The following is an 18,918-nucleotide window of genomic DNA, read 5'->3' on the forward strand; positions in this document are numbered from 1 at the left end:
TACTAAGGTACACCTAAATATCTTTATAAAAAAAAAAAGAGAAAAGAAGAGCAGAGCCACTTAGGTGCCTGGTCTTGAGAACCAGGGATGGTAGGTTTAAAAACTTTTTATCCCATGGGAACTCTCCCTACCCACCTAAGTAGCTCAAGAATATGGATAGCATGTATATAAGTGACATTTACATAAACAGGACAGTAAACAACATAAACAAGAAATGCAGCTACTACATAATATTATAGGAGTTGGCTCCTGAATCCTACGTGTTCATACAGGAGAAGATTGTAGTATACATCTACCTAGTCTGTAGACTTGATGTGAAACTAAATTATAGCTAGTAGGCTAAGGTTAGGCTAAGGCTAAGATATAAATCTGGTTATTTTATTATAGAAACAGAAGCTATGTACATCCAGGACATTGCAGTGACATGGAGAAGACGGAGCGCTAGCGCCTTCAGTCCGATCCCGCATTGAAATTGATTTTATCTGTTAGTAATGTTACTGTTATACACATCCTGGTTTCAACATCCAAAAGTAAGCTGCAATGAATGTGAGATACATCTCTGCATGCTCAGATCAGCGGCAACATCGACAGCGGGCGACGTTCTTCCTTGCTCTCACTGCCTCCGATGCGCTTACCGAGTCTGCGGGCTCTGTAATTGGGGCAGCGCCACTCACACCGCCCCTGTGTCTGCTGTGCAGCCGGCACCACCTCCCTGTCTACTGAATGGCGGTGCGGCCAACTTGGCAACAAGTCCAGAGACTACGCTCACTGCTGCCGGTGACACCTGTTGCCTGCAAGGACAGACTTCTTGCAGCAAAATCCGCAGCGCCACACGGTCTCAGTAATCAGAGCCGGAGAGCTCCGTGGCCACTGAGAGAGGTTTGTATCTTTTTAATGACTTGAATTCTTTGCAGGTCCCACATCCGTACCCCGCAACGGTAACACCGGAAGCTAAAGACATTAGATTTTCAATGCGACACCACTCAATCAAACGGGTGCATTAAAAAGTCCCCAAAAATCATTTTCAAGCAAAAATAAAATAAATGTATACTCACCAAACGTACCGCAAGACAATATGAAGTTTTAAAAAAGCTGATCCTTCCGTATAAAGGGCCTTTCACACTGCAAGCTTCAGCGTGACGCTTTAACGCCCCCTAGCGCGTCAGGCCGATGCGTTCCAATGTGTCGTGACGTCAGACGCGTCGCTTCGGAAGCGGCAAGGGGACGGAGTTTGCGGCTACGTCACACTCTGGCTGTTTCACACCCTGAAAAAAGTTCAGCGATCGCCATCTTGAATTTGGGTCACCTGAACCACAAAAAAGCTTTAAAAAAACAGCAGTAGATCGATTCTCCCATCACCCTGCTGGGAGAAGCTTTTTTTCAGCTACTTTTCAGAGTGACACCGACCGAGGGAGGACTGACGACTTGGTGGGATATTGATCGAACCGCGACAGCGGGCCGATCCGCACGGAGAAGCCGGCCTTCAGGCATCATTCCAGGGCAGACCAAGGCAGGCAGCCGGGGGGATGGAGCAGACCCGCTCAGTCCGAAATCTTCCACTTTTTGGATATACGAGGTCTGTCAATAAAGTAACGGTCCTTTGTATTTTTTTTTAAAAACTATATGGATTTCATTCATATGTTTTTACGTCAGACATGCTTGAACCGTCGTGCGCATGCGTGAGCTTTTCCACGCCTGTCGGTGACGTCATTCGCCTGTGAGCACGCCTTGGGAAGGAGTGGTCCCGCCCCCTCGTCGGATTTTCATTGTCTGGAAATGGCGGAATGATTTGGACTTTTTTTCCATCAGAATTTTTTCAGAAGCTGTTAGAGACTGGCAGCTGGAAACCATTCGAAAAATTTATCTGGCTTTCGGTGAAAATTTTACGGGCTTCACAGAGAATAAGGTCTGTTAGCACAGCTTTAAGGGCCCCTTTAAGGACGCTTTGGAAATGAGACAAAGGAACATCTCCGTTTCGGCGTGTTAGAGGACAAGTTTGGACATGTCTATCTCGGCTTTCAATGCTTACCAGTCCAGTAAGTGTCAGTGAAATTGTGGAGAGCTGGACATGTCCAAACTTGTCCTCTGACACGCCGAAACGGAGGTGTTCCTTTGTCTCACTTCCAAAGCGAATTGGTCTTTACGCGCGAAGCCTCCGTGCGGCTTTCCATTACAAAATCTCTTGTTAAAAGTGAAATCTGCCGGAAAATGGCTGATGTCCAGTTCTTGTGATAACCAGAGAAAGAGCACACGACTCGTCTCGTATGTCTCGTATCCACAGAGCCATCCGTTTAGAAATGGTCCGGCGGCTTGTGCCGCATCGTCACAGCTCGGAGCGCGGCGCGCCGAGCGTCCTTAAAGGGGTCCTTAAAGCTGTACTAACAGACCTTATTCTCTGTGAAGCCCGTAAAATTTTCACCGAAAGCCAGATAAATTTTTCGAATGGTTTCCAGGTGCCAGTCTCTAACAGCTTCTGAAAAAAGTCGGATGGAAAAAAAGTCCAAATCATTCCGCCATTTCCAGACAATGAAAATCCGACGAGGGGGCGGGACCACTCCTTCCCAAGGCGTGCTCACAGGCGAATGACGTCACCGACAGGCGTGGAAAAACTCACGCATGTACACGAGGGTTCAAGCATGTCTGACGTAAAAACATATGAATGAAATCCATATAATCTTTGAAAAAATAAAAAGGACCGTTACTTTATTGAGAGACCTCGTATGCAAAGTCCCAGTCTGCCCAACGGAGGTTAGTACTGCAGCTTTATCGAGGTGAGGATAAAATAAAAGTAAAACGTGACATTTCTGCACTGCTGTGAAGGTTTAATGATCGGCTAATATTAGCTTAGCTTTTTAGCACAGTTGATCTGAGTGAACGCTTTCATTTCTAAATGGTTCAGTCTTTTTTATTTTTACCAAATAAAGCTACATTTTTTTCAGACACCACAAAAGCTGAACTTTAAATAACATTTTTTCGGGCGTTTTTTTTTTCATCGTTTTTTTGCCGTTTTTTTTCCTTTTTTATATATAAACTGTTTACTGTTTCTTTATATTAAAAAAAATATTTTTATTTGTCCCAATCAGGAACATTTGCTGTGCAGACAACCAAACTTCCATTGATGAGTTGAACACCACGAAGTCCAGTCAAAAGAAAATATCTCTGCTCTTCAAAATAGGACAAAACTGTCTTCAGAAACACCACCAGAGTTCAAAGTTGCAGAAGAGACCTTCATCTGGTCCCAAGAATCCAGCATAACATCACCTGCTTCTAAATAAAAAGCTCTTTCAACAGCAACTATTTTATTATTTTTTAAAAAGCTGTTTCATTTTATATTTTAACAATAAATGAACAGATCATTAAAAATGTCCACAAATCAAAGTCCAAAGACATTTGCACAGGTGCTCTCCACTTATTGTGCTTAAATTCATATTTTAGAAATGACTCTGTCCTGATAACATTAAATTCAATTACATATTTTGATGAAATTACAAGTTTAAATGACTATATAAAAAAAATTCATCACGAGGTTTATGTCACAGAAATCTTACTTTACAATCACACTGCAGTCACTGTTAAATTATTTCCTGTTGCATTTATAATACACATTTGTATTTATTTACTATCTTTTTCTGGTTGAAATGAGATATACGAGGTCTGTGAGAAAATTATACCTTTTTATTTTTTTCAAAAACTATATGGATTTGATTCATGTTTTTACGTCAGCCAAGCTTGAACCTTCGTGCGCATGCGTGAGTTTTTCCACGCCTGTCGGTTGTGTCATTCGCCTGTGAGCAGACTTTGAGTAAGCACTGGTCCACTCCTCTCGTCGTCGTTTCATTGCGAGGAAATGGCGGAATGATTTGGGCTTTTTTTCCATCAGAATTTTTTCAGAAACTGTTAGAGATAGGCAGCTGGAAACCATTCGAAAAATTTATCTGGCTTTCGGTGAAAAGTTTACGGGCTTCACAGAGAATAAGGAGTGTTACTACAGCTTTAAGGACGGCCCACAATGGCACACGGCGCGCTGCGCTCTGAGCTGCCATCGAGAGACAGAAACCACCACATCATTTCTAAATGGATCTCTGTGTGAAGCCGGGACCGTCGTGTGCAATTTCTCTGGTTATCACAAGAGCTGGACATCAGCCATTTTCCGGCAGATTTCACTTTTAACAAGAGATTTTGTCATGGAAAGCCGTGCGGAGGCTTCGCGCGTCACGACCGATTCGCTGATGAAGCGAGACAAAGGAACACCTCCGTTTCGTAGTGCCAGAGGACAAGTTGGGACAAGCCCAGCTCTCCACAATTTCTCTTATACTCATTCGACTGGTAAGCACTGAAAGCCGAGATAACAGGTGGTTTTAATTTACAGATGAAAGGTTTCTAAAGAACCATTTATTGATTTATTTAGCTATTTTAATTACAAGTGTTCTAAACTTTTTTTTAACAGTAATCAGAAATTTTGAGGTAACAAACAACAAAAAAACGTTTCCAATGATTTTTCTTCAGAAAACTGCTCTATAAATGAGTAGTCCTGTGACACATTTCTGTTTTGTACAGATCAGTGGTTTCTACACCGATCCATTTTGTAGAGATCAGTGGTTACTGCCACTCGTCTTCCGTGTTCTGGCCCAACGCATCGTTCCTATTGGACAATGCGAAGGTACGTCACAGCTCAGAGTGTCGAAAGTTGGGTTGGACTGAACTTTGACCGCATCAGCCTGCCGACAAGCGGCAATGCGCGCTCCCGTCAGAAGTGTCGGTTTAGCTTGGCTTTTGACGCAACGCTTCTGACGCGTCGAAAAAGCAATGCGTCTCATTGAAAATAATGCTTTTTAGACTGATTTTTGACGCTTCTGACGCGTCTGACGTGTTCAGTGTGAAAGGCCCTTAAGACAATAAAAAGGTGCTTTTGTAAGAGATGCAAACTAACATAAATCCACAAATTACAGCTGGCGCTCGCAATGCATGCTGGGATAGGGTCTTCTCTTTGACGTCTCGGCAACGTCCCGATGTGATGACAGTTTTGCGGAGGGCTAAATTTTAGCTGTAAATTTGTCATTTTAAAAGGAAGATTTCTCCGTTGAATGACAGATCTGGGCTTGCAGATTTACTTTACTACATTCAGAAGAATCTTATGTGTAAATATAAGTCATTTTTGGTCCAAAGATCTGACTGCATTTATTTCAATGCAGGTCTACTTTAAACTTAAAAAGAAAACAGAAGGACAGCAATGGACACAACTAATAAACATAGACCACGGACAACATCTGGACAGAAATATTTCACACAAATGTTTTGCTGGATAGCCGCTAGACAGTGTTATGACCATTGTCACACAGGTTTGCTGTGTCAGTACTAATTTAACTACACTTGCATTTTTACTTGGTTTGCCAAAATGAGTCAGTGGGGAGACTAATCATAGCTAAGTATTTTTTTGGAGTTGCATGTGGGAAATTTTGAGTTGCCAAGTTCAATCAAAAGCAACATGAACTTTGAATCTTGTGCATGTGCTTTCTGTAGTCTGTAAACGCTGGCAAAATCGAATGGAGACAACTGACTATATTTGCCATGGAATTCCCCCCAAAATCAATACTTTACCAGGAAAAAAAAGTAGCTGTAATTGAGTGATATACCCCAGAACTAAATGTGTTTTAGAATTAAGGCAATACTGGTGAAAGCTAAAATTACCCCCAAACCACCACTGGGTGCACAGAGGGCAGTAAATCTGCACACAATGTCACAAGATTAGAGCAGGAGTAAAGTATAGAAAGTGGAGTCTAAAGAATGGAGAGAAGGGGAGGCTGAGACTGTTTCAGAATACTGAGTGAAACTTTCTTTGAAAGTTTCAACACTTATCGAGCAAGACCCCCCTCCAGCACACACACACACACACACACACACACACACACACACACACACACACACACACACACACACACACACACACACACACACACACACACACACACACACACACACACACACACACACACACACACACACACACACACACACACACACACACACACACACACACACACACTTCCACTTGATATCAGCACCTTGCTTTGCTGTTAGCTCGTGAATGCTAATGCTGGGTCGATGTGGGCCACTTCAGGTCACGCCAATCTCACGACCAAAACGAATTTTAAATGTGTGGCTCAATTAATTCAAGAAGCACTTATGACTTTCGCAACGTTTTAATGAAAAGGTCTGATTTTTAAGCAATTAAAAACCCCCAAGCAATCATCAACACTCATTTAACAGTTTTAAGTGTTACTGCACACGAGAGAGAGGGAAGAAGAAATACATTTTCGGAGGTTTTCATTTATCTTGCAATCTAGTCAGACCAATTACTGAACGGCTGACTCCCACACACAACAACCTAAAGTGCTCTTTTGGGTTTTATTATGTTGTATGTATCATCCACGCTGTGGGCTTCTGTCAAAATTTGTTGTCGATACTGGGTGGATGGCACAGTTGGACACCTCGAGAATAGAAGTGGGGGATGGAGTGTTTGCCCCAAGGGACAGACACTGTGACTGTCCACACAAGTCCAGAAAAGTCAGTGCCACTCAGGCTGATCGGGTGTGAACAGCAGTACCGAGGGGCAATGTGGGAATTACAAGGTGGAAAATTCTGCACTCGTCCTTACAAGGATCACCGACTCTATTTGTGGTTGTAGAACTGCATGTGCCCACTGCTCCTCTACAGCAACCTCCATTCATTTTTATTCCCTCCGCAGACATAAAGTTAATTGGGATACAGGAATCCTTCTGTACCACTTGGTTAATTCAGGCATTTCATCTGTAAAGATTTACTACAAAAGAATTATCTTTATTCTGTATTTTCCAAACTGCAAGTCACGGCTTTTTTTGTAAACTTGCTTGGCTGGGCCTGCCACTTATATTTCAAAAGAGATTGCATTATCGACGACCACAGGCTGGCACAGTTAGCTTGCCTGACAAGCTGCTACTGCAAACTGATCTGAAATGGTACCGTCTGATCCACACACTGTAGCAGAAGGTGGGGTAATGTACCATTAAGCCGGATGCCAACCAGCAGTAGTCGTAGCACATCTGAATGAAGATGTGCTTGGTCTAACACAATGAATGAAATTAATAAATCCTGTTCTGAAGCTGAAAGACCATGTGCTTTGGGGAAAAAAAACTTGGAAAAATGCACACATTTAGCTCATTCTTGTCTTTTTCATCTGTTCAGTGGTGACAAGAAACAATTTACCGGTACTCTTGAGTTATTTGTGCCTCATACAATAACATAAATTAGCTTGGTAGCTTCTGCCTACTCATGCAGTGTTTGCATTATAAATAATGCACATAAATTGATTTTGCTTATTGGTGCATAAAACAGTAACATTTCAAAAATAAGTGCTACTTATAGACAGATGGAACTTGTATATTTTTCCCTCTTCGTGACACATTCTTAGACAGACAAGACTAATATGCCTGTGCGACATATACTCCAGATACTACAGGTTGTCTGTCTATCCATCCATCAATTTTATGAACCTGCTTATTCCAGTTCAGGCTCACGGGAGGTTGGAGCTTATAGCTATACATACAGATGGACATGCAAGCAACGAGCATGGTAGAGCCATTGGGATAGGTGGGTATTGGGGTATTTGTAAAATGTTTGTGTGGGCACAGCTTTTCGTCATACCAAATGAACCTCACACTCCATGGGACTTTTCTTTTGCCAGCAATGGAGAGTACAAAAGAGTGAATGGGTGTTTGCTGGTTGGCTCGCCTAGGCACTGCAGCACCATGTGTCCTGGTTAGCTAACTGCCCTTATTTCAACTCCATTAAACCCTTTCAAATGATTGGAGTCCAGGGACCCCTAGGGAAACTCATAGGATCTCTCACTCCTAACACACTACCCTTCCAATTCTGCTCTCTCTCTTAAAGGAGAGAAGAATTACAACAGGAGAGCACTTGTGTGGATCCCTATCCCCGTGTGTGGATGCAGAAAAGTTATGAAGCCACATTCATTCGTATATACGATATACTTGACTGTTTTTTTTGTACGTGTGCATCATACGGTCTTGGTTTGTGTGTGTTGTTGGCTGCAGTGAGTTATGTAGATGTTTTTGTGCTTTATGTTATGAGCTGTTATCACCACATTCATTCTTTTGGGCTACAGTCAGCACTGCTCACTCAGAGCCTTCACTGAGGAAGAAACGAGAAAATATACGAAGTGTTTTTGTGTTGAGATGCATAAGCACTAAATCAGCACCTCCTCCACCCGCAGTTTTTGCTGAGACGTTCATCTTGCGTTATCTGCCAGGTTTGTCTGGTAGTTTTCATAAAACGTGTCCCTGATATTCAAAAAAAAAAAAAAAAAAAAAAAAAGACTTACTGGTCTTATCCCAAAACTTTCACGTAGGTTTGGAGATTAGTGTATCTTGTGGTAAAGTGGTGGATTTGAGACCAGAGGATTCTTGGCTAAAATCACTGTGAGACTGGAAAAATCAATAAGGCCATGGTTCTTAAGCCCCAAGTGGTTCCTGGTGTGCACCTGAGCATTTTATTGCAAATACCTGGCATAATATACTTTGCTGTGTGGTTAATTGTGTGTGTGGATACTACCACACAATCTAAGAAGTGGGTGCTCGGGTATTTCCGCTGAGTGAAATTTTAGCAACATTTAAATTGTATGATTGTACCGGTAGCAATTGTGAGCAGGTATCAATAGCTTAATGACGTTAGCTACACTGATGGTGCCACGGTTATTGAGGTTGTCAAGATGCTTAATAGGAGATCGTAGTCTTGTTTAAACCCTCCGTGACATTGCGGGATTTAACCACTTATGGGGACCTCCATTTAATATATACACAACATAACTTCACATGGATAAATAGTGTACGGTTTTGTTTTCGGCTGCAATCACTGAAGCAGTCGCAAAAAGTTTTTTTTTTTTTCCCGGTTTCCGGTGGAGAAGAAAAGGTGAGGAGAAAGAAGACATTGTGTCAGTAAGTGTTAGCCTACACAGCTAACCAGAGTAGCTCCGTTCTCTCGCCTGCAAAACCGCCTCGACACGTTTGTGCTCCGGATCATAAACAAAGGTGACATGTCCACTTTCCCACCACATCGTCACTTTTCTTTGCATTTTCACTTTGTTTGCACATAATTTGCCCAAAACCCCATTGAAAATGCTGTGGTTTGTATCCTGGAAGTAGAGAAATTATGTCATATTTTACCCCTTTAGCGAACACCTCAAACGAGACTGCGCTGCCCTATTGCTTCACTCAAGAACCATCACCCAGTCCACAAAAGTACGCATTAATCAAACACCCCAACCTGTATTATCTTTATTACTTAAACTGTTAGCCTTTGCTAGCTTGGTAACTTCAAGATAGTTGGGTGTGTTTGGGCTTCGTTCGTCCCATGCAAACCACAGTGGTCGAGTCCACACTTCAGTCATTTATAGGCTTGCCAGATATTAGGCAGAGTAGACACTGGCAATAAGATGACACCTGGAGCCGCCTCACTTAAGCTGCAAACCTGCTCCCCAGAAAACCTAAAGGTGACATCAAGGAGGATTTGTCCATTATAGTGTAGATACAGTCTATGGCCTCCTCCCAAAGTGTTCACATAAAAAATACCATATTTGCAGAAGGCAGTGACACTAAAACTATCCCCAACCACAAAACTGAAATACTTTAAGTGACAGACTGTTCAGGTTATCAAAATGAGATGGATGCAATTGTTTTCAGACCAATATGCAAAGAGGGCGTGCTTGACAAATCCTGCAATGTTCCATATCCGAGGTTTGACAGTTTTGATATTCCTGTGTATTTGTTTTCAATGTGTGCAGGAGACTGGGCATATTTTTGCCCTTCCAGGTACGTCTTGAACTCTATTCACACATTATAAGTGGCACAGCGGAGGAGGTAATTAGGATGGGTTAAATACAGAGGACAGGTTTCCTGGATCAATGGCATACTTTACTGTAAATCTTTGGTAAATGCACACGAGACAACTAAAAACTGATCGCACCAACAACAACATTGTTGAACCTCTCCACCCTTATCAAATATTACGATCCCACCCATGATGACTCATTCCACCCCCAAGTGTGGGAGACAGACGTACGGTGATAGATGCTTCTCCTGTCTTGTAAAATGGTTCTTGTATGAGTTGGCTCAGATGAAGCAGAGAGCTGCACGTCTCACCTCAACTGTTACTTTAGATGATTCACAGATTTCTGAAAGCCCATGATGCTCTATGCTTACAAAAACGTTACAAATCAAGTCAATAAATATTTGGACACTGACAATTTTTGTAATTTGGCTCTGAAACAATATGATCAAGATGTATTTAGTGTGGGTTTGCAGCTTTACATCAAATGGTTTACATCAAAAATATCACTGACATTTTAAGATTAAGACATTTGTATTTTAATAATGTGAGCAGGAAATGCACGAGAATAAAGAGTTGGGCTAACAATGTGAAGACCTGGGTTCCACCTCAGTCATGCTACCTTCAACAAGACACTTCAACTGCATCATCTCAGTCCAGCTCGTTGTAAATGGATACCAGCACGGTCTGGGAAAGGATCTTGTGTTGGATAGGTGGACTCATTTCATGCTACGGAATCTGCGGATAAGCACCGGCACTAATGGGCCCCAGACCAGCCAGTACAGGACGTATACATCATTCCTCCATGTTCAGAAGCCATATAGAAGTGGAAGAACTAAATACGAGGTCTATTAGAAAAGTATCCTACCTTTTTATTTAAAAAAAAAAACTATATGGATTTGATTCATATGTTTTTGCGTCAGCCAAGCTTGAACCTTCGTGCGCATGCGTGAGTTTTTCCACCCGTCGGTGACGTTATTCGCCTGTGAGCACGCCTTGTGGGAGGAGTGGTCCAGTCCCCTCGTCGGATTTTCATTGTCTGAGAAGTTGCTGAGAGACTGGCGCTGTGCTTCATCAAAATTTTTTCCAAAACTGTGAGGCACATCCGAGTGGATACCATTCGACAAATTAAGATGGTTTTCGGTGAAAATTTTAACGGCTGATGAGAGATTTTGGATTGTTTCTATCGCTGTAAGGACTTCCCACGGAGCGGGACGTCGCGCAGTGCTCCGAGGCGACGTCGTCATCCTGTTTCAAGCTGAAAACCTCCAAATTTAAGCCTCTGTTGACCCAGGACATCGTGAGAGAACAGAGAACTTTCAGAAGAGGTCGGAATCAGCAGTTTATCCGGACATTCCACTGTTAAAGCAGATTTTTTTAATGAAAGACGTGCAGACGGATTGGCGCGTCGGCTCGCAGCCGGCGCAGCGCGCCCGCCACAGGAAAAACACCTCCGTGTTGATAACCATTTGTAAAATCCAGGCGGCTTTTGGTGGCTTTCAGTTGAGTGAGTATCTGGGAAATTGTTTAACAGCAGGGCATGTTCCAACTTGTCCTTAAGGCTTCCAACGGAGGTGTTTTTCCTGTGGCGGGCGTGCTGCGCCGGCTGCGAGCCCATGGGCCAATCCATCCGCACGTCTTTCATTAAAAAAATCTCCTTTAACAGTGGAATGTCCGGATAAACTGCTGATTCCAACCTCTTCTGAAAGTTCTCTGTTCTCTCACAACGTCCTGGGTCAACAGAGGCTTAAATTTGGAGGTTTTCAGCTCGAAACAGGATGACAACGTCGCCTCGGAGCGCTGCGCGACGTCCCGCTCCGTGGGAAGTCCTTACAGCGATAGAAACAATCCAAAATCTCTCATCAGCCGTTAAAATTTTCACCGAAAACCAGCTTAATTTGTCGAATGGTGTCCACTCGAATGTGCCTCACAGTTTTGGAAAAAATTTTGATGAAGCACAGCACCAGTGTCTCAGCAACTTCTCAGACAAAGGAATTCCGATGAGGGGGCTGGACCACTCCTCCCACAAGGCGTGCTCACAGGCGAATGACATCACCGACAGGCATGAAAAAACTCTCGCATGCCCACGAGGGTTCAAGCTTGGCTGATGTAATCACACGTGATTCAAATCCATATGGTTTAAAAAAAAAAAAAAAAGGTCGGATACTTTTCTAATAGACCTCATATATGGAATACTGTTCACACAAATCATCACTTTTACAACCCATCTTCTGTAGACCAGTTAGGGAATAGATACACAAACATTTCCAAGTCACTGAGTAGATCTTGGACTTCATCTAAATAGTACATGGACTGCATCTATATAGCGCTTTTCCATCTGCATCAGATGCTCAAATCGCTTTACAGCATTGCCTCACATTCACCCCGATGTCAGGGTGCTGCCATACAAGGCACTTGCTACACACCGGGAGCAACTAGAGAATTAAGGACCTTGCCCAAGGGCCCTTAGTGATTTTCCAGTCAGGCTGGGATTTGAACCAAGGATCCTCTGGTCTCAAGCCCAATGCTTAACCACTAGAGCACCACATCAATCTACAGCAATCATTAATACAAGACAGTATGGTACATCTGTCTGGACCATGTAAGAAGGAGACTAGTGAGGGAGGCCAATAAGACACCCATGACAACTATGAATGAGTTACAGACATCTGTGGCTGTGATTGGAGAAATTATGCATTGTCCAACCTGTGCCTGTACTGTTTATACAGCTTTCTGGTACAGTAGAAGAGAAGATGTAAAATTTGAGCTGCAGTTTGCCAGAAGGTAGATGGGAGACTCGAGGGCCTCGAGCGTCCATCTTTGTTGAAATAATAAAATTACGCATACTTTGTAAAAACAACTGATTTGATACCATCCTGAGAAAAAACACTGAAAATTTCTTGTTATCAATTGTGGCAGTGTCATAAGGGTTTGCTATTAAACAGAATGCCGTGTGCAAGAATACAAAGCTACATAATACCATTAGCATACTGAGCATACTTCCCACACAGAAAGTCCTTGGTTCAAGGCCACCCATGTCCCATACTCCATGTACTTCTGGAGTTGTGTCAGGAGGAGATCCAGCAGAAAACGTATGCCAAATCAACATGCAGATCAATACTGGATCAGCTGTGGTGACCCTGAGCAACAATTGGAGCAGCCAAACGTGAACACGGATATCATGAGCATCTGTTACTGACACATCGCTGGTGTCAGTAAGGAATTCCATCAAATATATAATAATGGTACTTATGCAAATTTTACACACAACTGCACCTTTTTTGCTTACACTGCAAGCCTGCTGCAGAATAAAAACCACTACAGAGTTTTGATGCTACTTAAAAGGACACTTAATGTACGTGCTTCAATCGCTGAGATGCACAAACACACACGTACGCTGACACGATCATACCTTTTGTCCTTGGTCCTGTGTTCAGCGGAGCTGTTCTAAAAGTGCTCACTTCAGCTCGTCTGTGTCGCAGACCTGGGCAGGCAGCCAAAAGATTACAGTTGGGGCGGGGGGGCAACAAGAGAGAGCGCTCACTCATACAAAACCCATCTTCTGCAATGAGGTCCTCAGTGCAGCCGTGCTGCCCATAAAGTACCTTGTCCTCATCTAAATTCACTTTAGAAAGAGCACCAATGACTCCAAGGCCAATTTTTTCCAACGCGTCACTGAGTGTAAGACAATTATAGAACCCTTCAGCAAATGTTTACGAACACCGCCAGCTCTGACAAAGCTAACCATCAGCTAACAGCAAAAATCAGGAAGGAGGAGGTCATCAGTAGACGTAACCAGCAAATCTAACAGCTGCACATTCCAGGCCAAGGAGGACGACAAGAAGTAGATTTACTCATTTATTTTTTTTTAAATGCAATGGCTAAAGGTAAGCCCCCTGCTGTGAATATATACGCAACTTACAGCAGGTTGCTTGGATGCACTCCACATACTAAACTGCAGCATGATATGGAGTGATTCAGGCCTCGCCAGTTTCTCCCTGCATTGCCGTGAGACATTTGGCCTTTGTGTCAATCATTTGCGCCGCCTTTCCAAGGCTGGCACTGCGCCTGGGGCCTGAGGGGAAAAATGTGGTACCCTTGTTGGCCATCAGAGGCAACATGTTTTTTTTAAATCTCATTTCATGTGATAGAAATAAGATTTACAATAGAACTGTGTGTCATCACATCCACGCGGTTCATAGCTCTTTAATTTGTGACATAAATCTGCCTTGTTTAAACACTATGAACCATTTTGAAGTCAACTGCACTTTACTGGGTTACTGGAAATAATTTCTGCAAGACCAGTTATCATTTACTGTATCTTAATGCAAAGACTTGTCTTCAAAGCCACTATAATCCACCAACAAATTCATTTAATAAAGATGAATAATTAATTACAAACATGTCCTTCTTTAAAGCATTCAGGAGATCAAATGCTGTCAGATCGCACAGTTACCACAGAGAGCTTTAATGTGAAAGAGACTCAGCATCAATTACTGAAGAAAGGGCAACACACACAGACGCATCTGAGCGCAACCAACACTTCTGATGAGATAAGTAAACAAACCAAAGCAAATTACCTCCAAGCTAAACCACAAGTAAAATGGTTATGTATTTGTGCTGTATTTCCAGACTAATCTAACCTACTGTACACTAACCAACAGAGCAGCCGGTGAATGTGAAGTGGATTTTCCTCCTGGTGGGGTGCGCACATGGTTAATAATGTAGCCGGTCCATACTATCCTGGGCCAAGCCTGTCGCAGACCCTTTCATGTTTCTCTAACGGGGTATTATGTATAACGTCCGTTTGGTTTCTTGTGCAGCCGGTCAACAGCAGGGAAACAAGAAAATGTGTTTTCACAAAGACTTGAGAGGTACATGCAGGCAGCTACACCAAACAGAAAACTTAAAACGCTGGGCCTTTGATACTCGATCACAACTAAATCTAAGAAAACATAAAATTTAAGTGAGTTGCCATCATTATGATTAACTAATCGCTTCTAATTTTACAGCCGTGCAATCATTTTCTGTACTCCAATACAAATCAAAGCCTACCTATAGTTCACCCAACCCAAGGCTGTACGAGGGCTGTCAATAAAGTATAGGTCCTTTTTATTTTTTCAAAAACTATATGGGTTTCATTCATATGTTTTTACGTCAGACATGCTTGAACCCTCGTGCGCATGCGTGAGTTTTTCCACGCCTGTCGGTGACGTCATTCGCCTGTGAGCACTCCTTATGGGAGGAGTCGTCCAGCCCTCGTCGGAATTCCTTTGTCTGAGAAGTTGCTGAGAGACTGGCGCTTTGTTTGATGAAAATTTTTTCTAAACCTGTGAGGCACATCGAAGTGGACATGGTTCGAAAAATTAAGCTGGTTTTCGGTGAAAATTTTAACGGCTGATGAGAGATTTTGAGGTGATACTGTCGCTTTAAGGACTTCCCACGGAGCGGGATGTCGCGCAGCGCTCCCAGGCGCCGTCGTCAGCCTGTTTCAAGCTGAAAACCTCCACATTTCAGGCTCTATTGATCCAGGACGTCGTGAGAGAACAGAGAGGTTTCAGAAGAAGTCGGTTTCAGCATTTTATCCGGATATTCCACTGTTAAAGGAGATTTTTTTTAATGAAAGACGTGCGGACGGGTCCGCGCGTCGGGACGCAGCCGGCGCGGTGCGGCGGCACAGGAAAAACACCTCCGTGTTGATAACCATTTGTAAAATCCAGGCGGCTTTTGATGGCTTTCAGTGGAGTGAGTATCTGAGAAATTGTTTAACAGCTGGGCATGTTCCAACTTGTCCTTAAGGCTTCCAACAGAGGTGTTTTTCCTGTGGCGGAGCGTCACGGCGGCTGTGAGCCGACGCTGCAATCCGTCCGCACGTCTTTCATTAAAAAAAACTCCTTTAACAGTGGAATATCCGGATAAAATGCTGAAACCGACTTCTTCTGAAACATCTCTGTTCTCTCACGATGTCCTGGATCAATAGAGCCTGAAATGTGGAGGTTTTCAGCTTGAAACAGGCTGACGACGGCCCCTCGGAGTGCTGCGCGACGTCCCGCTCCGTGGGAAGTCCTTAAAGCGACAGTATCACCTCAAAATCTCTCATCAGCCATTAAAATTTTCACCGAAAACCAGCTTAATTTTTCGAACCGTGTCCACTTTGATGTGCCTCACAGGTTTAGAAAAAATTTTGATCAAACAAAGCGCCAGTCTCTCAGCAACTTCTCAGACAAAGGAATTCCAACGAGGGGCTGGACGACTCCTCCCACAAGGAGTGCTCACAGGCGAATGACATCACCGACAGGCGTGGAAAAACTCACACATGCGCACGAGGTTTCAAGCATGTCTGACGTAAAAACATATGAATAAAATCCATATAGTTTTTGAAAAAAAATAAAAAGGACCTATACTTTATTGACAGACCTCGTATAAACACAATATCTGCCACTTATCTGTTTTTTTTAAACATTGTATTTAGTGGTGTAATCATCAATAATTAAATAATCACAGCTCCTCTATCCTGAGTCTTCTTATTGGTGCTGCAAACAAACTTATTTCTAAGAAGAAGGCTTGAATAACAAGAACATACATCTTACAGAAAACATTTCGCAGGAAATGAGTGATTTTATTTTTCATTTATTTTCATTGAAATACAATTTCCTTCATCTATTACACTACTTTTGTGAGCAACTGACTTTGATAAACCATTTGTAGCACCAAAACAGTTCATCTACCTTTACATGAATGAAAGTATGTTTTGAATAAAGCTTTGGAGAACAATGATTGATATTTTTTACCATTTTGGACCACACCTAACTGGCTGAGGAAATAATCAACATTCATTCATTCGTTTTCCAAACCTGCTTATTCCAATCAAGGGTAATAACATCTCAATTGAATATGAAAATAATAATCATCTCCAACACGGCAATTCCACAAAGCGCCGTTCTTTCTTATTTACTAGCTAATCGGGGCATGTTTTGAAGAATTGTTGCAACTTCTTGATCCCATCTTTGTCAATCTTAAGGAAACTTGGCATACGTAGTAGTTATGGCCATCATCGGCATCAAATTTCACAAATTTCATCCCAATTCTTGAAATTGTTGATGGTATGTAGTAACATCCGGGTATTCGCAGTCTTAACAGCTTCAATCAGGCTTGAACTTCCTTAAACGGGGTATTCATAGTAACAACAGCTTGAAACTTCTTTGATCTTGCTCCATCTGAGTAAAAATTTAAAACTGAAGCAGTGCTTGTCGCTGTTTTGGCTGCGGGTGTAACTCCTTTCTTTCGTTATTGGGCAGGTTGCCAGGTCTGCACTTTACAAGCCAGCCTGTTAGGAGACAAGCCGGATTAAGCCTCTTTATCCCATTTTTGCACTTTTTTTGGATCATGTGTGATTGTAGTAGAATGGCACCCTGTGAAATAGCGCTGTAACAACATAACATTCTTGGTGTTTTTGTGAAACTGGCAACCATTATGGCAGAAATCCTACAACATGTCACATGCGTACAGGCAAAACCGGTCCACAGCTGATGCCATCTCCACCGTGGTGCATCAGGCCCTCTCTCACACAGAGAACAAGGACTCCTACGCAAGGCTGCTGTTCCTGGACTTCACTTCTACTTCCAAGCTGGCTGAACTACGAGCCCCCTCAGCACTGTGCAACTGGATCCTGGACTTCCTGACTGGGAGGCCACAGAGTGTCAGGATCAACACCACCTCATCCTCCACCATCATCCCGAACACTGGCTCACACCAGGGTTGTGTGCTTAGTCCACTGCTGTACACATTGATGACCTTCAACTGCAGAGCCCAGCACAAGAATAATCTTGTTGTTAAGTTTGCAGACGATACAGCAGTGATTGGGCTCATTAGCTAAGGGGATGAGACAGCGTACAAACGAGAAGTAGAGAACCTGACACGGTGGTGCGGAGACAACAACCTCATCCTCAACACCCAGAAGACCAAGGAGACAGTTGTTGACTTCCGCAGGTAAGCCCCCCCCTACATCAACGGAGCTGCGGTGGAGATCGTCTCCTCCATCAGGTATCTTGGAGTCTACCTCTCCAACACTCTCACCTGGCACACCAACACCACGGCTGTCATCAAGAAAGCCCACCAACGTCTCTATTTTTTGAGGAAATTGGGAAGGTCCGGACTGAACACCGAGGTCCTCATGACCTTCTACAGCTGTGCAGTGGAAAGGGTCCTGTCCTGCTGCCTCCCTGTGTGGTATGGTGGCTGCACGGTGGCAGAGAAGAAATCGCTGCAGCAGGTGGTGAAGTCTGCACAGAGGAGCATCGGATGCAGCTTACCACCCATCAGGGACATCTACATCTCCAGATGTAGAGAGAAAGCCACCTGCATCCTCTGAGACTCCACCCACCCTGTGCACAGTCTATACACACCCCTTCCCTCTGGAAGGAGGCTGTGCAGCATCCGGGCAAAAATGTCCAGACTGTAAAACAGCTTCTCCCCGAATGCTGTCAGACTGTTGAACAGTTCAACATCCACCACCAAACTGTGAACATTGCACTAAATGCACATCGTCACCTTCTTCATACTTTGACACTGCTGCTGCCGACCCTGTGCCTTGTATATATATATTCTATGTCCACAGGGGTGTGCATATTGTACATTGCAAAAGTTTATACTGCAAAAGTTTATACAATAGGTTAGGTTAAAAAAAATTGTCCCAGTTAACTACACAAAGACCTGGAGAAACTGTATTTCATTCTGCCTGTAAGGGTCAAGTGACAATAAAAGTGAGTCTGAGTCTGAGTTTGATGTCAGTTACAGAATGTAAAATCACTGATATGACATGGATAATCATTGCATGGTGCTACTGGGTTAGCAAGGTAATTGTAGTAGTACTGCAATACATTGTTAATACTGCTAGGTTCTACCATCTGTTGTGGAATTTCTGTGATGATGCCAGCATAAAATGAGACAGACAACGCAAGGATTCAGACAGACATACAATGCAGAGAGAGATAAAATTTTTGGTTGAAGCAGGCTTATGACAAATGTGGGTGTGGAATC

At 43.1% G+C, this 18,918-nt stretch overlaps 1 protein-coding gene across 3 annotated transcripts in view; it reads right to left on the bottom strand.

Moving 5' to 3' along the window:
• The window catches only part of capn15 (calpain 15), a 120,918-nt gene that overhangs the window by 58,421 nt on the left and 43,579 nt on the right, over window positions 1-18,918 (bottom strand). The window lies entirely within an intron of this gene.

The sequence above is a fragment of the Thalassophryne amazonica genome, chromosome 18 (genome assembly GCF_902500255.1).
Source record: "Thalassophryne amazonica chromosome 18, fThaAma1.1, whole genome shotgun sequence".
Classification (NCBI taxonomy): Eukaryota; Metazoa; Chordata; class Actinopteri; order Batrachoidiformes; family Batrachoididae; genus Thalassophryne; species Thalassophryne amazonica.